The following is a 27,958-nucleotide window of genomic DNA, read 5'->3' on the forward strand; positions in this document are numbered from 1 at the left end:
ATGGTCAAGGCTGAGTACACAGTCCTAAATCTGTGGCCATTTCAACCTGTTTATAAGTAAGCTGCCCTTAGTTCCCCAATAAATTCAACAGGGGCTTAAGACAAAAGTAATTTGTCTCATTGATTTAAATGGGATCCAGTTCAGCTAACTTTGTTGGATCCAACCAAATACACTAGCACCCTGCTAAGAAAGTATTATTAAAACCTTTCATAAATCTGTAACCATACTGATAATTTTTCCATTCCACAAACAGCAACCAGAATAAATTAGTTCCCACATAAATAAATGGGACTTAAGTACACTCATAAGTAACTCTATTAGCCCATAAGAAGGGGCTGTAGCTCAGCAGCGAAGCAAAGCTTTGAGTACAGAAGGTCCTAGGTTCAATCCCCAGCATCTTTGGGCAGGGGAAGACTAGCTGCCTGAAATAATACTGAGTTAGAAGAACCAATGAGTCTGGCTCAGCATAAGGTCGCTTCCTATGTTCCCTTCGAGTTCAGTGGGGTCTAAGTTCAACTAACTTTGTCAGATGCAGTCCAATAAACAGCACTCTGGCTAAGAAAGCAGTACTGAAAACTTGCCTGCAACCCACTAGGACCAACCAGACAACAAAGTCCTTTGTTATTCCATTTGGACTTGATCAGGGTGAATCACATATTAGTAGCATTCAAGGATTAATAATGTCATACAGTAATGAAAGCAATGTCCCGCCACAAACTTGGTAATTAGTATGCAGGAGCCTGACCATTTTCATTGCACAGGTTACTGAAAGCTCATCACCTCTGCATTTCCCCCTAACTTTACTCGTCTCCCTGATGAGTACTCAGACAAATTGATTTTTTTATCCTAATTTTCAAAGCTGTTCATGTTTTCAGTCTACCACAGAGACCATCTGTCTCTCCAAAACCATGACTTCCTTTGACAGCTCTGTTCCTCAGGAACAATGGAGCTGCCAACTGTGAGGGCTAAGTGAGCACACGGTGCACATCATCTTGTACAGCTGACCTAGCGCTGGGGAATTTGCTTTTTGTGTGTGCAAAAGATTAGAATGGGCACAGCCCATTCTGACTCTCCAGCAAAATGAACAATGCAACCTCTTCTGCTTAGCCTTCCTGCTATACAACGAACACCAGATTACAATTGGAGCTGGGCCAGATTTTTAATTTTAGATTTAGGCTTATCCTATATATGAATTGCTTCCCACAACAGGAAGTCCCGAAGTGTTTAACAAGAAGAATGAAATACAGTAATGAAAGTACATCACCATATTAAGTAACAGAGTAAAAACACCCACTTATGCACATTACTTCCCTCCCTGTGCCCCTTTTCAATTTTGAGTTATTTTACCTTAATACGTAGTTCAGTTGTTGGGTAACATTAAATTCTTATATTCAAAGTAAGGGCTGGGTGGGAGGCAAAATTTGATAGACTTATCACTTTTCATTTCGGCATCTGATCTTGGAATCCCATCTAGGGATGATCTGGTTTGATTCTAGGGATCATCAGGTAAGGGCAATGGTCTGTGATAACACATAACTGAAAGCACACAAATGATTAAGGTTCATATAAAGAAGGCAGCCGTTTATTAACTAAGATTCTACTGAGATAATTAAGAGTTTTACATCTCTGATAATGTGAGGTTTTAACATGAAGTGGTTAAGTCCAGAAATTTGTAAATCCCTGTAAAGGGATTGTTGCAAATTTGTTGGCTGATTAGCAAGCTAGAAAACTCAGTCCAAGTCACACTATTCAAACATGTATCCAAATCTAGACTCAGCAGTAACTAACAAATACCGAAGTCTGTAGTTCTGCCTCCAGGATTTGGCTCTGCTCACGATGGAGATAACTCATAGCCTGGGAGTTTGGAGCCTGATCTGAAATTTCATAAACCTCAGTACGTGCACATATCAGGAATATGGATTCAGATTCATACCACCCTCTAATACACCAAATGAAAATCCAACTTCCTTGAAAAATTCAAGGCAGAAAGTCAAGGAAAGGCTAGCCAGCTAGATTTCATCACAACTTCAAATGAACATGTGAAGGGATTTCCACACAAGGAGGCACTGAGCTGCTTCCCGACTTCTCATTGCCCAGAGACTGCTCAAACAGGAGCAGCAGAACTAAGACACCCACTTCTATATGTGGTGGGAGACATACAATTTTGGGAATTATGGCTGTGTGCACACCATACATTTAAAACACATTCTCTTCGCCCCCCAAGAATCCTAGAAACTGTTGTTTGTTAAGGGTTCTGGGAATAGTAGTTCTGTGAGGGGGTAAACTACAGTTCCCAGGATTCTTTGGGAGGAGTGCTTTAAATGTATGGTGTATATGCAGCCCGAGTTGAATATCACAGCATGGGCAAGGCTGATACCAATGCTTTCTCCCTGATGGTGGAGCCAATCAGAAGGCAAAGAACTATGCCCATGTGGTGTGATATCACACCATGGGGAACAACCATCTCCCTTGCTCTTGGGAAGCAGCATAGTAGAAAACTGACTTTTTTTTTTAAAGATACTGATTGACGGGTTGACATAAGAACGACTAGCACTGTGTGCCTCTTCCGCTACTTTAGGCAAGCAGGAAGAAAGCATGATAAACAAGCACACAGCGTTCTGAAGACATCTGAAAGCAGCCCTGCATCAGGAAATTTTTAAAGTGTGATGTTTTGGTGTGTTTTTATATTATGTTGGAAGCCACCCAGAATGGTTGGGGCAACCTAGTCAGATGGGCAGGTTATAAGCAATACATCATCATCATCATCATCGGAGCCCATGGACTGCAACTCCCATCATCCCTGGCCTTTGACCATGCTGGCTGTGGCTGATGGGAGTTGGAGTGCTTCATTCCTGCAGCAATGAAAGCTTTTTACATTCAAAGGAGAATGAGAGAAACAGATACTACTCCAACCTTTCAGGTTGAGAAAGGCTGTTTCTGTAATAGATTTTGACTGGTCAAATGTCAAAGTAAAAGAGTGCAAGACAACAGTAATTTATTATACTGCTTAGGCAAGCTACATCCAATCAAGAGCAGTGTCACTGAAGTTTTTTGTTTTAGTTTTAGCTGTAATGTAAGATCAAGCATTAGGCAGGATAAATGCTTGTGTTACTTTAACTGATGCTAGCACTGGCAAGAAACAGATCACAGAAGATCCTGACATTTTTCTTTATTAATCAGGCAGAATTAATTAAACTGCATTTCATAATTCAACCAAAGTATTTGGCTGCATGATTAAAGGAACAGGCCACGTTGCAGTGCAATCCTAACCTGGCCTACTGAGAAGCAAGCCCTATTGAATTTAGTGGGGCTTACTCCCAGTTAAGTAGGGTTAAGATTGCAGCCTTGAAATGGTATTTTTTTTAATCAGTACAGAAGCTAAAAGTGCACCACCTATGATTCTACCTGTTCCTTATATCAATCTGTTGTTTTAATTTCTTCTATTTTTAGTCAAACGGCAAGATGGATAACCTATGAAAACATTCATACCCTGCTTTCCTCCAGAGGGCTATAGGTGGCTAGCTATACGGGGAAAGGACCCATAAATGAAACAGAAACTAGTTCTTTGTGTTGCTTAAAATTAGCACCTTTTTTAAAACATTGGCTGTAATCCAGTGCAGTTATTCTGACTTAAGCCTAAGTGATTTCAATGCCGTGCCTGTGCACTGGATCATGGCCATTATCTTGTTTGAATATATCTGTATGCTGTCAACTGTATTTCTTAGGGTAAAGGGGACCCCTGACCATCAGGTCCAGTCGTTTCCGACTCTAGGGTTGCGGCGCTCATCTCGCTCTATAGGCCAAGGGAGCCAGCGTTTGTCCACAGACAGCTTCCGGGTCATGTGGCCAGCATGACAAAGCCGCTTCTGGCGAACCAGAGCAGCGCACGGAAACGCCGTTTACCTTCCCGCTGGAGCGGTCCCTATTTATCTACTTGCACTTTGATGTGCTTTCGAACTGCTAGGTGGGCAGGAGCTGGGACCGAGCAACGGGAGCTCACCCCGTGGCAGGGATTCGAACCGCCGACCTTCTGATCAGCAAGCCCTAGACTCTGTGGTTTAACCCACAGCGCCACCTTATTTTATCGTCCTTTACTTTTTGGAACAGTATCCATTGATGATATTGATAGTATGATATTGGTAGGCCATTTGGGCTTTGCTCACTACTATGTGATCTACAAAACTGCCCTGTTTCATTGAAGTCTCACAGCAGATCCATGCCGGCCCAGGCACCTAAGCTCTGGGAAAGCCCAAGACCATGTGGCGCCTCTTTACCACATAGAGAATGCAGGTTGAACAGCAGCCCCTGACACTGTTTCAAGAAGAAGCAGGTGCCACAGCTTCTGGCCAGCAGATACCACCAGCCCTTGTGAGACCTGGCTGCGATCAGTTGTATACACATTAAACTCCCCCCGCCCACAACGTTTTAATTTTTGTATTGCAACGAATAATATTTTAGGTACGGCCAATTGAGAAGATCTGGCCAAGTTAAATCACGCTGGCTGCCAAAAGTGTAATAATATTCCCAGGAGGTAGTAATTTAATGTTTCTTCATCAGAAAAATAATTAGCTTTGAACATTTATTTGATAGCTCAATGATCTTGCCATTCAGAGATGGCACAGAGCATGCTGATGATTCCACTTTGTTCTAATTTATAGTTACTGGAACAGTTCTGGTGCTGGGCTGTGAAATAAGGAGGGGGAATCCATCCTTGTCTTAATGGTTTTATATTTGAGGGTGGTGGATGTGCACTGCCAGATGTCTTGAGAGGTTGTTCCCATTCATTGCCTACCGTAGGCCAGAGCTGATCCAAGGTACATTCATATCCCCCCCACAACTTGGTATTCTTTCAATTAAATGAGTGGTATGCAGGGAATTGGTCATTACACTGAGTGACAGTGTGGTATAGTGGTCAGAGCAGTGACAGGAAACCTGTGGGCTTCAACTTCAGCCAGCATGTTCAGTGGTGAGGGATGATGGGGGGGGGGATGTTAGGAGTGTCAGATTTCAGCAAGGGAGCTGGTTTCAAATACAAGCTTAGCCACATCAAAATGTTGCTAGACCATTCATTGTTTCTCAGACTGACTGACTTCACAAGACCTGAGTTTGATATGTCAACTTTTGGCTTCTTGTTAACACAACTAGTCAACAAGCATTTGTCAGGTTGTTCATTCTGCTAAAAGGTATTGATTATTATAAGTCTTTACCAGTTAGCAGTCTAGCTGAGGAACAGGTTGCAATCCTATGCACAATTACCCAGATTAAGTGCCATTGAACCCAGAAAACATGAATAAGATAGCACTTTTGTTGTCTTACCTGTTTGCCTGGACTTCTGAGGGTTACTAGAATTGCCATACTATGGGGAGCTGAGGTTTCATTTTAAGAATAGGCTATAGTTTTGTTTTGTTTTTAAATTCTAAAGGTAAAGGTAAAGGGACCCCTGACCATCAGGTCCAGTCGTGTCCGACTCTGGGGTTGCGGCGCTCATCTCGCGTTACTGGCCGAGGGAGCCGGCGTTTGTCCACAGACAGCTTCTGGGTCATGTGGCCAGCATGACAAAGCCGCTTCTGGTGAACCAGAGCAGCACACGGAAACGCCGTTTACCTTCCCACCGGAGCGGTCCCTATTTATCTACTTGCACTTTGACGTGCTTTCAAACTGCTAGGTGGGCAGGAGCTGGGACCGTGGCAGGGATTCGAACCGCCGACCTTCTGATCAGCAAGCCCTAGACTCTGTGGTTTAACCCACAGCGCCACCTGGGTCCCTTTTTAAATTCTAGTTTGTGTTAATTGGCTTTTATTCTTTGTGTTTTATCATTTTAATATCCTGGAACACAACCTGGGATCATATAATGAAAGGTAAGCTAAGAATGCCCTGCCTAGACAAACCCACTGATGCACTTTTACTTGAGAATAAGACCCACTGACTTCAAATCCCAGCATCTCTCTGAAACGCCATTTCTAGAATTTGCTGTCTATCTGTAAATGCTGTCTTTTTATCTGTAAATAAGCCCTACCAGTATTTGAGAAATGAGGCCCTTAGCTGAAGATGAACAGAGGGATACGGAAAACAGCAGGAGAAATTTTCAGATAAATAACCTTCTGTTCAAGAAAACTGCTACAGGGCTCTGCTTGTCCGCTTTCCTCTTATCTAACGCGGGACCCACCAAGCTGATCAAAATGGCCAGTTAGCAACTCTGTTCAATGAAGTGAGAATAATGTATGGGTGTCCATGATTCTATTATGCTGGGGAAAATACTGCAAGGGCAGCTAGTTTTAAGGCATTTATCTCATTGTTTAGAAATCCCGTTTGCGTGGGGAAACTGCTGATAGTCAATATTTATTTTGTTTCTGGACTGTGATCTTGTTTTTGTTGTACAGTTACACTGTCACCATTGTATTATTATTATTATTATTATTAGATAATATTTTTTAAGATTTAATAATATATTATTTTATTAATTTAATAATAGATTTGTTTTCTTCTTCACCCCATGCAGAACCTCTGCAGAGTTAGAGATCGTTCAGCAGAATATCACTTTGGTACACTCAATAAATAAAAATTCAAAACAAAAGAGTCGTCCTGATTTTTAACTCCCTTCTACACAGCTCAAGCACTGTGCGCAACTGTCAATTCAAATTAGCTACCAGATCCTGTTGTTTTTAAGTACCAAATGACACACCGGGGAGCTCGTCAAATCATAAATAAAAAGAGTGCCCCTCCCCATTTGCCACGGCAGCTTTTAAAGCATTACACTCCCTTTGCATGTAGTGCAGGAAGCTGCCGAAAAACAAATTGCTAGTATGATAAAAATGGGCATTTTGAGGACTGTCTCCAAACTGGAGCAAAGGTAATGAAATGCCGCTAGTTGTATTGCCAAGGCAATAGCATTGATCTTAGTTCTAGTCCAGTCCCTGTTTCTAGCAGCTGGGTTTATTGGGATAGCAGTAATCTGGAAATCAATACCGCCTTTCTAGCATGCTCCATACACTTCTTAATTATTACAAGAGGTGCCTGTTAAGTGCTAATGTTATGACAGCACTCCATTGTGCCAGTCAACCCCCAAGTCCCATTGTGCCATTCAGTGAATAAGCACATGACGAGCAAGTAACATGGGAAGTTTGTTTTATGGCTTAATTGCTCAACAGCACAATTGCTAACAATGTTCCTTGGCCTAATTTCAGGATTAATTAAACAAATCTTTTATGGAAGGTCCCTTGAACAGAAGAAGTTTGCTCACACTGAGTCAATCTTGCCCATAAATGCTTATTCTAAACCAGAGGCTTTCCGACATCTCAGACTGTGATTTCCCCACCTCTGCTGTCATGAACTGGCAGGTCAATGGAGAAGAGGAAAAGGATCCTTTTGCAAGGGTTGTAGCCAGAACTGGGACACACCAGGGTGAGCAGGGGATGAGGAAGGAATTACTCACAGGGTGATGGAGGATGGCAAGGGGAATGGGGGGTCACTGCACAGAAACCAGAGCAGCAGGACCCATCACCAGGGCCAGAGGGACCCCTGTCTCCATGAACATGGCAGGCTCTGAGGCACAGGGAGCAACAGGAGGGGCTCTCTAGGAGGTGGAGGCAGGCAAGGGCCCACAGCGCAGCTCCCTAGCTGGCCAGGTGGGGGTTGCTAGCTCTGGGAGAAGGGGTGTGATTCCTCAGGTGGAGTCAGCTTGGAACAGGTGAGGGTCACATGCCTCGCCAAGCCCAGACGCTGCAATCGGTATGCAAAGAACAAAAGGGAAGAAGAGCTGAGGCACTGGTTCTGCTCAAATGCCCATGTGGATGGACCTTGACTTGGATGCTCCTGGACCTCTATGGGACTGTGCTGCAGGTTTGACTCTGGGCTATATCTTGACTGCTAGACTTGGCTACTTGGGTTGAGCCTGGACTGCATTTCCTGACGTTGGGATTTTGCTTGTGTGGATTGACCCCTGGACTTCGAACTTGGCATACTGACTGGCCGCCATGTAGGCCAGAGGTTCAGGACATCTGCTGTCTAAGATGAGATGTGTGCATGGGCCCTGAGATTCATCTTGTATCTGTTTCTGCACATTAAAAAGTCATATGTTTCTGAGTTGCTCCGTGCTCTCTCAGCTTTCATCTGTGTTTTGGATTTTGAGCCATTCTGTACAAAATGTTTCCCCCACTCACTCTTGTTGTTGTTGTTGTTCAGCCGTTCAGTCATGTCCGACTCTTCGTGACCCCATGGACCAGAGCACGCCAGGCACGCCTATCCTCCACTGCCTCCCGCAGTTTGGCCAAACTCATGTTAGTAGCTTCGAGAACACTGTCTCTTGTAGAGGAATTAAAAGCTGTGTTTGTTTTTCACATGGATCTATGCCTTCCCATATGCAAATCAAAGGAGAAATCTCCATTGTGTCCACTAGAATTCAAGGGAGAAAGGAGAGAAGCCTGCCTCTCATCAGTGGCCCTTGGGGTAACTGGGTCCTTTCTGGGAGTGATGTTTTCCTCACCCCAGTCTTTCATGGAGAGTTTCCTCATCAGTCTTATTGTTCTCATCACAAAATAGTAAAGTATTATTCACTGTTCTGTTTTGAGAAAACCACTGCAACTATCATTCTGGAATTTGGCAGGTTTTATTCCCTTAGAAGGGGTGAGCATGCCTGCATTGCAGCAAATTCTAGTGGTAAATGAAAAGTTTTGCTTTCTTTGAAAAATTCAAAAGTGCCCTGCACAAAATCTCCTTAAAATTTGGCATGTTTAGTCCACTGTGGAGAGGCCCCTGTACCTGTAAATTTCATCCACTTTGGCCAAAAGGAGGAAACAAGTTACAGTATAGTCATTTTTAAAAATTCCCATTATAGTGAGTGGGGAAGTGGCTCAGGATTGATCTCAAATTATAGAACAAAGTGGAGAGAACAGAGTGCCTCAGAAATTTGGATTATTTTTTTTTAATGCACAGATAGAGATACAAATACGGGGGCCTGTGGTGCACCTCTAGTCTATACATGTCACTATTACAATTTGTGCTCCAGAGCTGCCACAATCTCATCTAGATATGACATGGAGAGCCCAAATGCATATGTCCTACTAGGTAAGTTTATGAATCTGCTACTCCTACAGCCACTAGTGAGAAAACCACCAATTGCCTGGACCAGCCCAATATTGTTCAGTAGCAAAAAGGTTGCTACAAATATTGCTCATCGCAGCTCAGAATCGTGATAGCATTTGGCTCTATTTCTGCAAACATATTACATGATTTGCTTTCTACGTGTCCACAAACAATTGATATTTCAATGCAGTTTATGGTCATGAATACTACATGGCAATTGAGGGTATCTGCTAACATGACATATACTATGCAACAGAACAATATAATGTGACAAGGTACATGAACACACTTACCTGAAAGCACTTTTTTATTTTAGCATTCATTCTGTGCCTTTCTTCAATAAAACCATTCATTCATTCATTCATTCCTTCCTTCCTTCATTCATTCTCTTTGTAGAATAAATAACCCAATGTATGGTATATGACCCAATGTGAAAAGGACTAACTGGACAAAATATGGACAAAATAAATGCCACTCGATCTAGCAAAGAGTTACTGAGTTCAAAGCCTTACGTTAGTTTGCAGCACTGCATTGCTACACAAGCTGCCTTCATCACTCATCCTCGTGTGATAAATTGCATAATGTTCTGTGGTTAAGTCAAGAAACTTTCTAGTAGGAGCTAAAAATAAAAGGCGCAGCCAGTATTACCTGCACAAAAAGTACAGTATAATAGGAGAACCATGAACTCTTTGAATATTTAACTGTCTAAAGTAAAATAAGCAGGTACTTTGATGCTTCTGTTGTTTGTCTGTACACTGCTTTGCTATGAATATGGGGGGATAACTTAAATCAGTTTGCATTTAAAGAAAAACCTGCCTAATTCACTCTTTCCAAAGCAATACACAAAGCAATAGACAAACAGCCATCTTTCAAATTTGCACTTCTCAGAATTTTGCACTTGCAGTTTTCCAATCAGAAAATGCTCATATAAATACACTAATGTGTTTACTGGAGTGAAGCGTGCATACAAATCCAGATATGAGTGAAAATAACATATGAAAATTATATCAGGGAATATTGCTTTGCAAAACATGCATATCGGGCAAACTTGTGTGCAACCATGTGTTTGCTCCACCCACTTTTGCTTCTTGCTCCACCCACCACTAAAATGGGGCTCCAGGAGGTTGCCTGGAATGGAATGTGGCCCCCAGGCTGCAAAGGTTTCTCCATCATTGTCGTACTTCCAAACTTTAGTTTATCCTTACTTCTGAACTGGACCCAACTGTATCTTTTTTAGGGCAAGAGTGAAGCATATCTCAATTTTGAATTAAGTAGGGTGAGGGAAACCACCCCTTGTGCCCCATGTATTAACAGTTTAGGAAGGGCTGCTGATTTCATGGGAATAGTCCCGGGCATAATGTGTGTTGCAATGGGCAGCTATTCTGTAGCTGCTGAACTCTCCGAGCTGCAGCCCTCTTCCGCCTCTCTTTTAGGCAGCAGCAAAAGGATTCAGAATGACAGATTTATTTTCCCAAAGATGGCATTTTGAAGAATTGCACAGTAAACCGTGAAAACAGAACATTGCAAAATTGTTGCTGTTAGAAGATGGCAATATCTTAGCGGTGAACTTGCATAGATTATCAGACAACGCAAGCTGCATAGTGAAATGCAATTCATTCAGCCTTCCAAGAAAGCAATGAAATGCCATCTCCTGAGGTGAAACATGCCCGAGTGACTCCATGACACCATGAGAAAGAAAATACATAGCAAACAAATGTATAATTCAAATTATCGAAGGAGACTTTGCTAGGGTGTGCATTCATAACACCAGGGCTGGACCAAAAGAGATGAGGCTGTGATGTGAGAATTCACTTCCACTAACAACTTGAGCTTTCTTCCAAGGCTAATGTTTTGGTTGCTGTTGCTTAAAACATTTTAGCATGTTGTTTTTGTAGAAGGTACACTCATTTGAGGGCATTGTGTTTTCATTTTCTGGTCGAGTCTTTACCATAGCAAACCATTAGCACACAGCAGCCCCCACCCAGAGGGTTTGCCAGGTGAAATCTCTGGTTAGAAGACAACAGTGACGGTTTGGGGCAGTGGTGGCTTGTGAAGAAGAAGGGAGCCAGTGGTGTCCTTCCTAGCTGTGGCACTCATTAGGAGCAAGGTAGCAGTGAGGTCAGAAGAGCCTTGGGTTGGTGGGCATGGCACCTCTTCAGGGACGCTGCCACCAATCCAGAGGTCCCCCAACTTACCTCTCTCACTACATCAGGAAGGCAGCACTGCCTATCCCATACCCAAGGCCAGCACTGGCGTGGGGTTTTGCATGGTTGCAGAATGGATGGCCATCCAATTATGCCAGTAGCCTATGCTGACTTGAGTATGACTATTCACCAGACCAGCATGTAGTTGCAAGGGGTTAGCTACAGAACCACACACCTGCATTGGGGTGGCACTGCCTGTTTGCTCCTCCTTTGTCTTATCCTTGCCCTTGTCAAACTCAGAACGGAGAAGAATTTGGACAAATCTAGAAGTAATTGGCTCTGGCTTTCATTGCCTCCAGCTCCACCTTTTTTGCAGCTCCCTGCCTTCTGCCCTACCAGTCCCAGCAGGCACCAGCCAGCACAGGTTATACTGTCATGGGTGGAGAAATTAAAAATGTTGGCATCCTACAAATTATAATGACCACACATCTTTATATCAGGGGTGATGAGGAATCTGTGGTGATCCAGATATTGTTGGACTTTAGTTTCCATCAGCCCAGTCCACAAGGCCAATGGCAGGGATGATGAGAGTTGTAGTCCAGTATCAGGGACTGGTTGGATGCAGAGGAGTGGTGGGAGGCACCAGCTGAGAAACCAGCAAGGGAAGAAGGCTGAGAGCTAGGGGACTGGTGGTGGGACGATGATGAGTGGTCAGAGGGAGAAAAGGGAGAAGACTGGGAGGAGGAAGTGCCAGCAGCGGAAGAAGTAACAGGGTTTAGTGAGCAGGAAGAGGCTGTGGCAGAGAGCAGTCCAGAACCAGAGGCAGAAGCAGAGGAGGGGGGCCAAGAGCCAGAGATGAGAAAGGCTGCTGAAAAAGCCAAGGGTCTCTCCCGTCCTCTGCAACCAGCTCCCCTCCCTGCTGGTCTCCTAGAAGCTGCACAGGTATGAAGAGGGAAGAGCAGAAACAGACAAGGCAGTGGAGTCTCAGGAAGCACCCAGGAGAGGGGGAGAGCAGTGGGAAAGTGGGGGTCATCAGTCCTTGCAATTGGTTCATTGGGGCAAGTTCTACTGGGAAGAGTTGCTGTACTAACTAGGCCTGAGCTGGTTTGTTTCTTTGAATAAAGAGTTAACTTCATGGACACCTTGTGAGTTATTGCCGACCTCTTCCTGACACCTGCCCTGACATCCAGCAACATCTGGAGGGACAGGTTTCCCACCCCTGTTTTACACACCATAATATCAGGTTAGCTACAAGATAGGTGAGTTCACCTGCACATAGATCAGAGATGTGTTGAGATCCAGGATGAATTAGTGATCAGAGCATCCCCATATCCTTTAATCCAATTTGCTGCATGCAGCAGACTTTCTCGATCATTTACTATCTTCCCCTACCCCACCTGTACTTCTATCTCACATCTTTTCCTTGATCAGTATTCTGCTTGACTCTCTGATTTAGCATGGGTCCTGTGGATTGATTCTTTGCAGCCAGAATAATTATTTTATATTTGCCTCCATTTAACTTCATTTTCATTATGTTGCTCTTGTCACCCAAGTCCTCTGGAAAAAAAAAGTTTTAAACTGGCTGCATTGATCCTCATTATTTCCTCTGTCTCAAGCTTTAGCACCATCTGCAGATTTGCTTTCAACGCCTTTAGCTAAAGCAGTCGTATGAATAACAGAGGTCTCCAAACGAAGTAATCACCGCTGAACTGAAAAACAGGCAAGACTTATGGTGGGGTGGAGGCTGCAAATAAAAAGCAGCCAAGTGAAATTGTTAGGAAGACTGGGGCAAACAAGGTCATTTGTGCCCTTCAGGCATGCTGTAAGAGAAACAGTTGTGGCTGGAATGTCAAACTATCCTGCGAGGCTGCCAAAGACCTCTCTGCTAACTTGTAAGGAATAGCTTGAAAAGTGATGCTTAGGAAAAAGCAAAGACAGGTGGCTGAAGGCTTTGGAAAAGTCACCAGGTCACACAGCAGAAAAAAGCACCTGGCTCAGATGGTGAAGCCAAGGCTCGCTTTCAAAATCCCTTTCCAAAAAAGTTCAGGAAACAAGTTTAATCTAGAATATCAACCAGACATTTTGATCACTATTGGGGTGGAAAGTTTCCCCACTGCATCAATGTCATTCATGAGCATCAATGTCATTCATGGGCATCAATGCATTTTAGGTGTGCGGAACTGAGCCATAAATGTTCATCAGAGTCAAAGGAAACTCTGCAGTTAGCTTTGAATCTCCTTTCGGGAAGCAGCTTTTGCTTCTGATGCCCAGTGGCGGAGGAAGGAGGAGGCGATGAGTGCGCTCTGCCCCATTGGCGCGATCCTAGTGGGGTTACATCGTGGCTGCCCCCCCCGCCCGCCCTGGACGCCACACCCCCGCAGGCTGCGCGCCATGCCCCCAAAGCCACGCCCATGCCTGCTCTCTGCCCCCGGTGCCGGAGAATGAAGCTCTGCCACTGCTGATGCCATCACCAAAACTTCGTGTGAAGTTGTACGGGGCATCTTGAAACAATGGTACCAGGCCTGAACAGTATGTATGATACCATGGCTGTTCAGTCTTAAGTCTACATTGCCCCCCAACAATCTTATATCTACAGTGTTTCTGTGGGTGTTGAGTGAAGGACACTGTGCTACCTCTTCATTTCAAATTTGTCCAAAAATTTCAGTTCTCTGCAACGAAGACTTCTGAGCTCACTTGAGCCTGCCATCACGCATAAGCCACTAATGTGAACATACCCTGAGTCTCTTTCACAAAGCCTGAGAAATGCCCTCATCGTTTTCACCATAGGTTGCCCTTTCCCGATATTTGCCCAAACCTCAGCCACACAGCATAACAATCCAATGCAGATGCCTTCCTGTTAGCCAATTGTAAAAGTGGGAGAAGGAAACTGGCAGGTGAGAAAGTGGATACTGAGTTGAGGGGAAATTCAGAGTGGGTTAGGCTCAGCCAAGAGAGAGATTTCTGAATGCTCTGTGTGTTCATTCCTGAATACCTCCATTTCCAAAATTAGAATGCCTGACTGAGCATCATGTGCAGTTTTGCCCTTCACTAGCATGTCTAGAGAAAGAGCAACATTATTGTGGGGAATGGAGACGCTGCCCTTTGGTTACACCTACAGGTGTGTGAATCTGTCAATTTCACTTTCTCTTAGTTTCTCATTCTTGCACAATTAGGTTCTATTTGCCACATCAGTTTGTGATTTAAAACCAACTCCTCAAGAAGATTTTAGTGCACATTTCTCTTACAAATTGTTGCCTAATACATGCATTTTTGTAAGCCATTTCCCCCAAATTTGGCCCTCCCCCCAAATATATGCATTTTTATGCCCATTTCTTCCTGCCTTTTTTTGGGGGGGGGGTGTTGCAGACCTGCATCACAATATCTGGAGATGTGTGATTTTTGAAGGTTTGTTGTTGTTGTTGTTTTTTGGTTTGGATTTTGTTTTGGAAAGTGCAAACCAAAATTATTCCCCATCCTTAGTTATTATACCAGGGATGGGGAACTTGTGGCCTTCCAAGTTGTTGCTAGAGTCCCATCATCCAGGACCATTGGCCATGTTAGCTTGGGGCTGATGGGAGTTGGAGTCCAACAGCATCTGGGGAGCCTCAGGTTCCTCATCCCTGAGTTTCACAATCAGAGCTAAAATATGGGTTCTCCCTTCCTGCAAAAAGAGAGAGCTTGAATGTGCCTTTGTTGGCTTATACAAGTCATATGGGTACACTCTCAGTGACAGCTGGCAAAGGAGCTACTGATGGTCTCTTGCCTGCCCCTATGAATTCCTGCAGTGATGGATGATTTTAGATAGGCAACAGCAGCATGGCTATAGGGTAGTAAACTACAGCTCTTTATTCCAAGTTTTCCAAATACTGCTCTTTGACAGTCACCTATATTCACAGAAGAAAAATGTCCCATTGCATATTATTTGAAATATAACCTAACGATGAGTGCGGCAAAACTTCAAGATGCTTTAAGTCATACTCAGAAGTGGAATTTTCATTATGATATTCTCAACACAGTACTAAAACACAACACCTAATCCTTTCTGCATAGAAATATCTCTTCTAACAGCTGTTGATTTAAACCAAAAAGAAAAAAAAGGAAAGGAAAGGGGATTTACTGCTAAGTAATATCAGAGAGGATTAAACTATATTTAAAAAAAGGAAAATAATGTTTGTAAATACAAGTCAGTAAACAATAAACACATCTGGGAAATGATGAGGGACACTCTGATCCACAGCACATTTTACTACACAGTAAGCCTCAGCGATCCCATCATAATTTACTTGCAAGTAGGCACGTCAAGGTTCTATGACCAGCCAGGCAGCATACTCTGAAATCTTTCAAGAACAGCACCAGAAAAATCTGCCTCTTAAATTCTTGTTACTTTTATCCAAAACAGTCACATCATCCAAGGATTAGTGTACATTAGGAGTAAAGGACTTCAGGCCCGGGGGCTGAATGCAGCACTCCAAGCCTTTTAATCTGGCCCTTAGGAATCTCTCTTGGCTGTGCTATTCCACAGGCCATCCACCTCCCCCATCCTTCTTCATGCCCTGCTTCCTTCACTGCTTCGGCTTGGCTGGAATGAGCCTGTTATGTACTGAGCTGAATAGGATCCAAACTGCAGCAGTCTGATTGGTCCTAGAACAATAGGATTGAGATTGCAGCAGTCTGACTGGTCCCAGAACAATAGGATTGAGATTGCAGCAGTCTGACTGGTCCCAGAACAATAGGATTGAGATTGCAGCAGTCTGATTGGTCTGCAGGAGCCACCCAATCCAGCTCCAGGTAGAAGTGAATCCACACTCTGATTGGCATACAGGAGTATCCCGGAATTAGCCAATCACGTGGGGCCCATTGTGTAAATAGTGTATATAAAGCAAACGTTTTGGGGGAACTGCATTCCTCACTACTATGAGCTGAATAAAGAGCATGAAATTCACACTCGACTCCGAGTATCTTTCACTGGCGACGAAGGTGGGATCCCGCTGAGCTGACTGCCACACACAGCACCGCAGCAACGCCACCTGCCGCACAGCTGCCTCGCACCGTGTATCCAGGCTTCAGCTCCGGGTCCCAAGGAACTCAAGATGGCAACGGACAGCAGCTTCTCGCCATTCAACCCAGCATCAGGAGACTGGGAAGGATATGCCACCCGTTTCACCTTTCTTCTAGAAGCTAAAGGGGTCACCAACGATGCCAAGAAGAGGGCGATATTCTTCAGCGTCTGCGGAGAGGAGACATTCGAAATTGCCCGGGCTCTCCTTGCGCCTGATGATGTCGCTACCGTTCCTTACAAAACAATAGTGGAACGGCTGAAGGGGCACTTCTCGCCACAGCCCTCGGTGGTGGCTCGTCAAAATGCCTTCTATGCAAAGCGGCAAGCCCCTGGGGAAACCATAACGGGGTTTGTGACCTCCCTCCGCCAAGCCGCTCGGTTCTGCAACTTCTCAGAGTTGGAGAACATGCTGCGTGACCGCCTCGTCGGTGGCCTGAGGGACGAGAAGCTGCAACGACGCCTCTATGCCAAGAAGGACCTAACATTCCAGGTCGCTCTGGAGGAGGCCCTGGCAACAGAAGCCGCCGAGAGGTCGATGCAAGAGGCACGGCCGAGCGTGCCGTCCCAACCAAGGGTCCACCACGAGGACCTCATCGACGATTCAGGATCAGACAGGGAGGAGGTGCACAGAGTACAGCGGCGCACTCAAGCCGTGCACACACCACAGCTGCCTCGACCAGAAGGAGGGAACTGCGCAAGCTGCGGGGAGAATCACGAGAGGAGGACCTGCCGTTTCCGCAATGCTAAGTGCAGGCAGTGCAGAAAATCAGGCCACATCGCCCGGGTGTGTCGGGCTCGGCCCATCCGACGCCAGGCATCAGATGACCGCCTCAAGAGCCCCAGGTCCCGGGGCCCAACGCACCAAGGCAACTCGACGGAGACCACGGACTACCAGGTATACCAGTTGCCCCACCCCAACATAGAGAAAATTTATGTAGAGGTACAGATAGAGGGGGCCCCATGCCGCATGGAGCTGGACACAGGTTCAACCCTATCCATAATCTCGGCACGGACTTTAAGGAAACTGTGCCCTAGTGGGGGTCCCAAACTCAGGCCGGCCCCATTCACCCTCCGGGACTTCCAGAAACGTAAGGTCCCCACAATGGGGGTGGGGACCTTCAGGGTGCAATATCGAGGGCGGACGCGGCAACTGGACTTGCTCGTGGTCAAGGGCTCCTACGTTAGCTTACTGGGATTGGCATGGTTTGGACCACTGGGGCTAGCCGTCACCGGGGTGAACCGCACTAGCTTACAAGTGGATGTGGACGCCATATGCAAGGAGTTTCCGGCAGTTTTTGATGGGAAATTGGGACAGTATACGGGCCCCCCCATTGCCCTACAGCTGGACCCCGCAGTACGACCTGTCAGGCTCAAGGCCCGCCGGGTCCCGTTCGCCCTGAAACCCCGTATAGACGAGGAATTGGACCGGCTTGTGGAGCAAGGAGTGCTGGAGCCTGTGCCTAATGCCACCTGGGAAACCCCGATCGTCACACCCGTCAAGCCTAATGGTTCGGTCCGCATCTGCGCAGACTACAAATGTACCATAAACAAGGCCCTCATGGCCCACGCATACCCAGTGCCAGTGGTCAGCCATGTCCTCGCCACCCTGGCTGGGTCAAATTTTTTTGGCAAGCTGGACTTGGCCCAAGCCTATCAACAGCTGCCAGTAGATGAAGCCACAGCAGAGGCACAGACGATTGTGACGCACAGGGGAGCATTCAAGGTAAAGCGGCTGCAATTCGGTGTCAGCGTGGCACCAGGCATATTCCAGAATCTAATGGACTCGCTGCTTAAAGGGATTCCTGGCGTCACCCCCTTCTTCGATGATGTGTTGATTGCCGGGCCCACGGCAGAGGAGTTTGAGGACCGCCTTCGCACCGTTCTGCACCGTTTCCAGACGGCGGGTCTCAAGGTGAAGCGGGAAAAGTGTCTACTAGGAGTGCCTCAGGTGGACTTTCTGGGATTTATGGTGGATGCAGAAGGGGTCCACCCGACTGGGGACAAGGTACGGGCCATTTGTGATGCCCCAGCGCCCAAGGGCAAGACTGAACTTCAGGCCTTCTTGGGGCTATTGAACTTTTACCATGCCTTCCTTCCCCATAAGGCAGCAGTAGCAGAGCCTCTACACAGACTCCTGGACAAGCGGGCCCCTTGGGTGTGGGGCCAGCGCCAGGAGGCCGCATTCCAGGCAGTCAAGGACTTGCTCGTCTCAAACTCGGTCTTGGCACACTTCGACGAGAGGCTGCCGGTGGTGCTAGCATGCGACGCCTCACCCTACGGCATCGGCGCTGTCCTTGGACACCAACTCCCAGATGGAAGAGAGGTGCCAGTGGCATACTTTTCCCAGACACTCACCGCAGCCGAGCGGAACTACTCGCAAATCGACAAGGAAGGTCTGGCAATCGTGAAGGGAGTAAAAAAATTCCATGATTTCTTGTACGGGCGGCCCTTTACCGTGGTGACTGATCACAAGCCGTTGCTTGGTTTGTTTGCCCCCGAAAAGCAGACCCCCCAAGTGCTGTCTCCTCGCGTCCTCAGGTGGTCAATTTTCCTTGCCGGCTACCAGTATGCACTGATTCATCGCCCGGGGAAAGCGATGGGCCACGCAGACGCCCTCAGCAGGCTACCACTACCAGAAACAGGCCCCGACCCAGCACCCGCACAAGAGGTTATGAGCCTGGAGCTGCTTCCCGACCGCCCTATTCAGGCACAAGAAGTTGCACACCATTCCAAGAAAGATAGGGTCATCTCCCGGGTCCTGGACTGGGTGTGGAGGGGATGGCCCAGCAGCAGCCCCGGGCCAGAATTCGCTGGCTACACAACCCGTAAACATGAACTGTCGGCCCACAAGGGGTGCCTGTTATGGGGAAGCAGGGTCGTCGTTCCTGAGCCCCTTCGCAAAAGGGTCCTTGCAGCCCTACACGAGACACACCCAGGGGTAGTGAGAATGAAGGCCCTCGCCAGGAGTTATGTATGGTGGCCAGGGATTGACAGAGAGATAGAGACCTGGGTCAAACACTGCCAGGCCTGCCAAGAATCCCGCCCAGATCCCCCAAGGTCCCCAGTGCAGTCCTGGGAGTCCGCCCGAGCACCATGGTCACGCCTGCACATGGACTTTGCGGGCCCCTTCCAGGGGAAAACATTCTTCATAGTGGTGGACTCCTACACCAAATGGCTGGAAGTCGCACTGGTACCATCCACTTCTACGTCCGCAGCCATCCGGGTACTACGCAGGCTGTTTGCAACCCATGGACTCCCTGACACTCTCGTCTCAGACAACGGAACCGCATTTACGTCAGAAGAATTCCAGACCTTCACAGCGCAGAATGCCATCCGCCACATCCGCTCAGCACCATTCCACCCTGCCACCAATGGCCAAGCAGAGCGCATGGTGCGGACCACCAAGGACACCCTACGCCGCATGACGCAAGGGGACTGGGAGTACCGCCTTGCCACATTCCTTCTAGCACAGCACAGCACCCCCAGCTCAACGACTGGCCGGAGCCCCGCTGAACTACTAATGGGCCGGCGCCTCGCAATCAGACTGGACTGCCTCCACCCCGACAGAGCTCAGGATGAGGTAGTGGTGGGTGAAGGCAGGAACCCCCGGACCTTTGTGGCCCAGGATCCAGTGTACGCAAAGAATTTTGGGGCAGGCCCAGCATGGGTACCCGCCACAGTCACCAGGGTGACGGGCCCTGTGTCATACGAGGTGCTAACAGAGGGGGGGCAATGCTGGCGCCGCCACTGTGACCAGCTACGGCGACGATTCCCAGGAGAAAACCAGGAGGAGGACAGGTCAGAGGAGTCCCAAGGGAACAGTGAGGCATTGAGACCTGTAGAGCAGGAGGGGCCGGCAGGGGAGGCAGAATCAGTAAATACTGAGAGGACCCGTGAGGCCGAAAGGGCACCGGAACCAGAGCCACGACAGAGCGAGCTGGTTGCGCCAGACCAAACAGCCCCATCACAACCAGCAGCCTCGGAACACGAGCCAGAACCAGAACCCCTGACCAGGGAGCAGCCCAGGCCGCAACGCACACGTAGGCGGCCAGCGTACCTTAAGGACTATGGATGCAACCTCCCAGGCAGGACTGGAACTTAGAGGGGAGGGGTGTTATGTACTGAGCTGAATAGGATCCAAACTGCAGCAGTCTGATTGGTCCTAGAACAATAGGATTGAGATTGCAGCAGTCTGACTGGTCCCAGAACAATAGGATTGAGATTGCAGCAGTCTGACTGGTCCCAGAACAATAGGATTGAGATTGCAGCAGTCTGATTGGTCTGCAGGAGCCACCCAATCCAGCTCCAGGTACAAGTGAATCCACACTCTGATTGGCATACAGGAGTATCCCGGAATTAGCCAATCACGTGGGGCCCATTGTGTAAATAGTGTATATAAAGCAAACGTTTTGGGGGAACTGCATTCCTCACTACTATGAGCTGAATAAAGAGCATGAAATTCACACTCGACTCCGAGTATCTTTCAGAGCCCTTAAGCTATGATGATGCCTCTTGCTTTCCTGAAGCTATGCTGATTTATACTGTACAAAGGTAAGAGTCACATCCTTTGCATACCACACAACTGTCCCATTTTAAGCAGGTCATCCTGGATTTACAGAAACCACCTCAGCTTCCAATCCCAATCCTGGATGTCCTGTTTTGGCTCCAATGCTCTGGCTGCTCCAGCGTGTAGGACCAAAAGATGCATGTTTTATGGTCCCACATTGTGGTGTGAGTCAGTTGGCGTCAATTTACCTCCCCCCATGCATTGCCCACTCTTCTTCCTCTTTTCCAGCTGACGTGCTTCTGGAAGCCAGCACTGCATTTCCAGAAGTGGTGCTGGCTTCTGGAAGCACGTCAATGGCAGAGGCTGCAGCTGCAGTGGAGGAGGCAGAGGTGACGGGCAAAGGTGCAAGGGAGGGAGAGAGCAGGGGGCGGGGGCTGAGTGAGAAGGGGCGCGGCCTCCATCGAGGTCGTGTCCCGATTTGCCAAACTCCAGTTTTGGAGAGTATGCCATTGCACCATCTTCTTTAGACTCTGGGACCACCCTCCATGGACATGGGATGCGCAGAAGAATCCTCACAAGGTAATGTGGCTCTCAGCCTCATCACTGGTACATGTGGTTCATACTGACCCTCTGGGGAAGTGAACCATGTCTCCCTCCACTAACAGCCTATTGACTAAGTCATGATTGCTATAGGGCCCAACTGGCATTCCTCTTACCAGCAAGTGTGTGCCTCTGCAGCACCACCACTCAGCAACATCCGAAATCTGAGTATGCGTGGGGAGGAGTCCTTGTTGCAACTCCTAAGAAGAACCCTAAGAAGGGAGAGCAGGAAAGCCTTTGAAGTGAGCACCTGGTGAGCAAGACTGAGCAGGCCCACAGGCCCACTTGCGCACGGTCTGTCCCATTATGGTGAGATGTGTTGCATTTCTATTTAAACTAGAGAAAAAAATATTTTTAAAGCCTCATCTATACATACAAATCATGTGCAGATTTATGCAAACTAAGATCATGGCCACTGGTCCCATCACCTCCTGGCAAATCGAAGGGGAAGAAATGGAGGCAGTGAGAGATTTCACTTTCTTGGGTTCCATGATCACTGCAGATGGTGACAGCAGTCACGAAATCAGAAGACGCCTGCTTCTTGGGAGAAAAGCAATGACAAACCTAGACAGCACCTTAAAAAGCAAAGACATCACCTTGCCGACAAAGGTCCGTATAGTTAAAGCTATGGTTTTCCCAGTAGTAATGTACAGAAGTGAGAGCTGGACCATAAAGAAGGCTGATCGATGAAGAATTGATGGTTTTGAATTATGGTGCTGGAGGAGACTCTTGAGAGTCCCATGGACTGCAAGAAGATCAAACCTATCCATTCTCAAAGAAATCAGCCCTGAGTGCTCACTAGAAGGACAGATCCTGAAGTTGAGGCTCCAGTACTTTGGCCACCTCATGAGAAGAGAAGATTCCCTGGAAAAGACCCTGGTGTTGGGAAAGATGGAGGGCACAAGGAGAAGGGGACGACAGAGGATGAGATGGTTGGACAGTGTTCTCGAAGCTACTAACATGAGTTTGGCCAAACTGCGAGAGGCAGTGAAGGATAGGCGTGCCTGGCGTGCTCTGGTCCATGGGGTCACGAAGAGTCGGACACGACTGAACAACTGAACAACAACAACAACAACAACAACAACCTTTTCTCCCCCCCCTCTTTGGGTGACACTTCCATTTTTCTTGGCCATAGGCAAGTGGGCAGCTAAGCTTGTATGTAAATTAGTCGTGGTGTAGCTTCTTCTCACATGATTTAAAACATCTGATGTTACTGAGCAGCATGGAAAGAAGTCTTGTCAAAAGGGACACCTAGACCAAAATGGTGCCCTCCACACATTCTTAGACAACAGCTCCCATCATGCCTGATCACTGGCCATGTTGGTTAGGACTGATGGGTGCTTCAGTCCAACAGCATCAGGAGTAATGGCAATGTTGGCTACCCATGACACTGAGTTCTTCTTTTGCATGGTACAGTTGTGCAGTACACTGTAATGACCATTTTACTATTCCCACCTTGCTACTCATCTTCCAGCATCCTTCTACAGCATCTATGGACTTTTTTTTTTTTGCCAGCAGACACCATGAAGGCCAGTGCAAACAGGCACCAGTCCATACTAAATGTAGATCAACAGCTTCAGCTGGTATGGCAGAAGCCACCATTTTCATCCTTTCACATTCAGCTGACCCATCCAATAGTGGTTTGGAATCAGCACTCCTCATCATTTCACTGCAAAGCCCCTAGCAAATAAAACTTATTAGAATTACGATTCCCTTTTATCATTCATTATAATGTACAAAATGACAAAAAATGTCTGGACTGGAACCATTCTGTGCATAAGCACCGAATGTGATACATGGTTACATTATAAACAATTATGTGAAATTACCATAAACCTTTCACACTTTGCATTCTAGCAAATGCTTATTACCACTTGTCCTTTCATTCCTATGCACATTTGGAAATAAGCCCTGCTGAACTCAGCAAAGGCTGACTTTTGGAAACATGCATTCAATAGGCCAGCATTTCTGTTGTTGTTGTTTTTTAAATTTAAATTCATTTAATGAATTATTTTCAGTATACTCCGCAATGCAGAAAACATTCCCAGTATACTGTTATCTATCACACTGCACATGCAGAAACCCTTTGAGTATCAGTCATGTCACTTTGAGACAATAAAATACTTCTATGGAAATACTCTGAAAAGGGCAGATAAATTCTGAATGATTTCTAAAAAGTCGTGGGGGGTATTTGGCTATCAGTATGAGCTCTACTGTACAGAATCAGTTTAAAGATTTTAAAAACCTTAAGAAATGAGAACTTTGAAGCTGCTGATCAGCAGTTAACACCAGGATAGCAGACAGTTCAGGCACATGGGTGACTCAGTCACCATATTTCTGCTAAAGTGAGGAATATTATTTTCTATTGACATTCTAGGGTCTTTTCTCTCTCTCAATGTGCATCTCTAGACATAAATTAACATCTGCATATGTGAATTGGTGTCCCTTTTGGACTTTTTGGAGACTGCTTCGTTTCTTCCTTTTCCAGCAATGCATAAATGGCTATTCATAGTCTGGCTTTTCAGATGTGCTCAGTGGCTCAATTCACACATTAGAACCTAATCTATAGTTTCAGCTTCCAGCCATACACCATGCAAACAATTTGGTTTGCAGCTGCTTGCCTAATTTATTACCACCCTCTTAGCTTCATATAGTCATAGTTTCCCCTCCCCTCTCCATAGTCTTCTCTCTGCAGTGTAGCAGCTTTAGAAGACAGAGATATAACAATGAACGGTCCGTTCAGACATTGTGGCAAACGACAGCAGAAACCATAATCTGAAAAACTACTTCAAACCATGGTTTCTGTTTTTGATGTGCCACTGAATTGCAAACCCTAGTTTCTTGATTTAGATATTGTAACGATTCAGTTAAGGCTGCAAATCGCAGCTGGGAATAGTTTCACTGAACTCAGTGAGTAGACATGCATAGGACTATGCTACTTCCCCCTGAGTAGACATGCATAGGATAATATCAGAATTAGTGGTGAAATCAGAATTGTACATCAGCGTAGTAAACATGCAGAACACCAGTTTAGAAAATACTGAAAAGCAATCCTTTGATTTTGACGTCTACAACTGTAACCCTGATATATACATAGCTAGCCAGATTTTGCAGCTGAATATACACCACAGAAACATGTTATGATCTACAATAGTTTAACCGGTTGCTTTAGTCAACCTGAAGAAATAACATTATGCACTATTCATTTACTGAATGCACAGCATTACCTCTGCAGCTTGCTACTGAAACTACAACACATAAGCAACACCAAATGTGTGCGACAGTTCCTGAAATAAGACCTGGTATACTCTTTGCTGCTATCTTTAACATAACCAACTGATCTACAAAAATAAAGGCTCTTGACTATTGTAATTCCCCACCCAATCTCAGAAAACCCCTGACAAGAAGGCCTGAAAGCTCTCCTCGTGTCTACTTGTTACATTTCTGCTGTGAATCCCTCATTTGAAATACATTGATAAATAGATTTTTTAAATACTTGTATCATTTGTTAATAGAGCTGCAATTCAGAAATGTGTATGTGAAGAAGAAAGATCAAACTGCCACTGAATACCAGCACTGAAATGATCACAGACCCTTTGCCAGCTCCTTTGCTGACTGCCTGTTGTATTTTCTAGGTAGATTAAAGTCATGGAAGGTTGAGGCGAGCTTTGCTCCTGGTACCTGGTTGACAAGAGAGTGCGAAACACACTACAGAGTTTACAGTAATGCACCATGTTAAAATTCTGAAAGAAGCTGGTGGCTTTTACAAATCAGTGTCCTCCCCAAAGATTTTACACCCACACCCCCCCCCTCTCTCACACACACGTGATATAAATTCTGCTAGAACTCTGTCATGTGCAGGCAACCCATTAACAGAATGAGAACAATGACAGAGGAGCCATCAGTATGATAACGCAAGCCTAATGAAATGCAATGCAGACAAAGATTAACCAGAATTTAATGTGACAAGGAAAATCCATTACAGGACAGCCTTTAGCTGCTGTAATCAAAGGATTACTACTCACCGTGCCAATTAACAGCTATATGCCTTAAGTCCACCCCTACCCACTTACTGTACAAAGGGCAGTGCAAAATATCAGGGAGTCGTTGATAATGGATATCCTTTTTACCTGCATTTGGCTTGTGTCAGCATCATGTTGATCTCCAGTTGCCCTGCTTGGGAACTAAAACCAACGCCAGTCCTTTCTGATTATTATTTTTAACAGAGCAGGATAGTTATAAAAAAAAGGAATGACAGCAATTTTGCTCATCAAAGAAAGGTAGGTGCATTGGCCAAGTACGTCCCACTGGAATAATTGAATAGTTGTTGTGTCACTGCCTAGAGATATTTTAAATATATTAAACGGTATAGAAATTGAATAATCAAGTCAAAAACTCAAAAACTCTTTATGAAAGAATGCCAGCCTGTAGTAGAGACTGCTGCATTTGAGCGTATGTCCTACCAATCTCTATCTCACCAACTTCAACCAGCCCTGCATCTGCTTGTCTTCTTACTTGGAACCAACCCAGGAGGTAGCACTGCCTGCCAGCTTCCCCCTCTTAGGTTTCAGTGTCGCCCTGGTAGAACTCAGCTGGGAGCAGGATGGGGACCAAAAACTAGTTCCAATGGGCACTAGCCACCACTGTGAATTAAATGGCTCCTTAAAATGAAATTTAGCTGCACCGGCCAACAGAGAAGCTTGAGCCATAGCAATATATTGAACGAGAGAGAAATTTTAATAGTTCCATTTTCACGGAACATTTTCATGGCATTCACATACGTCTTCCTGATCAGCAGCAACACTCTTAAAAGCTAAAACATGAAAGCTCTCATATATCTATACGCAAAACACCACAGGATACATTTAGTTTATAGATGTTGAGATTGTTTCCCCCGTTAATGAACTTTTTTTTTGTTTTTGTTTTATAAAAGGAATTGGGTTTCCCTTTGGATATGTGGATTATTGCATTCATCTCAGGCTGTGTCACCCAAGGGCTGCATTTATAGCTTAACAAATTATTCTGGCAATAAACCTTCCGCTTTCAGCGTATGGAAATGCTGACTGAAACAAATGCACGCTGAGAGCAACTCCAAATCCAGGTCTACCAGTCAAACAACAAAGATGACACCGGTGATTCGATAACAAAACACAAAATCACCCCACCCCCCTCCTCGATAACAGCACCATGAATTTACAGCCATTGTGATAAGGGTTGGGCAGCTCCACTAAAACATGGCATACTTTCACAGCGCAGTTTCAATAAATTGGCCTTAAAGTGATTACATTGATTTTTTTTCTAAATCTCTGCTACTTGTCATGCAAGATAAGGCATCAAGTGCTAGATTAAGTTTAGAGGAGGCAGGATTCTAGGGAGGGGTTAGGAAGACATATAACAAGTTAAAAGATAGACATTGTTTACAGGAATAAGCCTAGCAACATGGATTCATGAAAGAAAATGGCGTTTTGGCATTGGAGACATGCTACCTGCCTAAAAGCTGAGGGGCAGGGCCATCTTTCCCCTGGGCGCTAGGGGTGTGGGGTACCTGGGCGCTGGGCTCTCAGGGGTGCCAGGCCGAGAGTCTGGGGCCCGAGAGTTGAGTCTGAGGAAGAGCCTGCCCATTGGTCGGAGCACCATGGCGGGCTCTTCTGCTGGAGGCGGCACTGCGCCATCAGTTCGGGGGCAACTGAGCCAGCGAGACACTGAGGCGGCCAGCCGGCTCCACCCTCCTGTGCACCTGGGACTAGGCAAACTGGGGGAGGGGCGCCGGGCAGATCTTTGCACCCTGGCGCCGCATATGCTTAAGACAGCTCTGCTGAGGGGGTTTCTGTTATGAGTTATGAGTTCCATCAGCACAATGATTTCCAATGATTTGTGCTGACAGACTGTGTCCCTCCTCCTTCCCACTGTGTGTGACCCCCCAATCTGCTCGAGGGGGTTGGGAGAACCCTTAAAATGGATTCGGGGAACATGGGGGGAACTAGAGGGATAGAAAGTTTCATTGTGTGAACTGAGGAAACAATTGCCTTAGCACTACATTGGATTCCGCCCTAAATGGGCTTAACGGTACAATCCTATACATGTCAACTAAAAAGTAAATCCAACGGAGCTCAATGAAACTTAGCACCAGGAACTGGACACAGGATCACAGCCTTAGTTGATTGGAGCTGGGGTGTATTTTCAGAAGGGAGAGAATTTGGTCTATAAATCCACACTGCTCCTGGGAAATGTGTTATTTGCTTTAAACATTTCTTCTAAGTGAAATTTGGGGGAACGATAATATCATTTCTAGGCTACCAACAGGTCAACCAAATCGCATACAAATGGCCAAAAGTGGAAGAGGCAGAAATGTGGTTCTAAAAATGGTTTGTACTGTAGCGCTAACATCCCTTTCCAGTTGGAATGATATTAGGATTTCTTTTGTCTTTCAATTCTGCCTACATCATATAAGTGACTTTGTTAACATTTACTTCAGCTGCCTCCTTCATCTCTTTCCTCCTTGACACTGGGTTTTTTTGGGGGGGGGGCATAGCAACCTTTGCCATTGTCTGTAGCATGAGGTATGTT

The 27,958-nt window shown here is 46.0% G+C and overlaps 1 protein-coding gene across 1 annotated transcript in view; it reads right to left on the bottom strand.

Moving 5' to 3' along the window:
* ZNF804B (zinc finger protein 804B) overlaps nt 1-27,958 on the bottom strand; it is a 201,723-nt gene that overhangs the window by 46,636 nt on the left and 127,129 nt on the right. The gene's annotated exons all lie outside the window — the stretch shown is intronic.

Source organism: Lacerta agilis, chromosome 12, assembly GCF_009819535.1.
Source record: "Lacerta agilis isolate rLacAgi1 chromosome 12, rLacAgi1.pri, whole genome shotgun sequence".
Taxonomy (NCBI): domain Eukaryota; kingdom Metazoa; phylum Chordata; class Lepidosauria; order Squamata; family Lacertidae; genus Lacerta; species Lacerta agilis.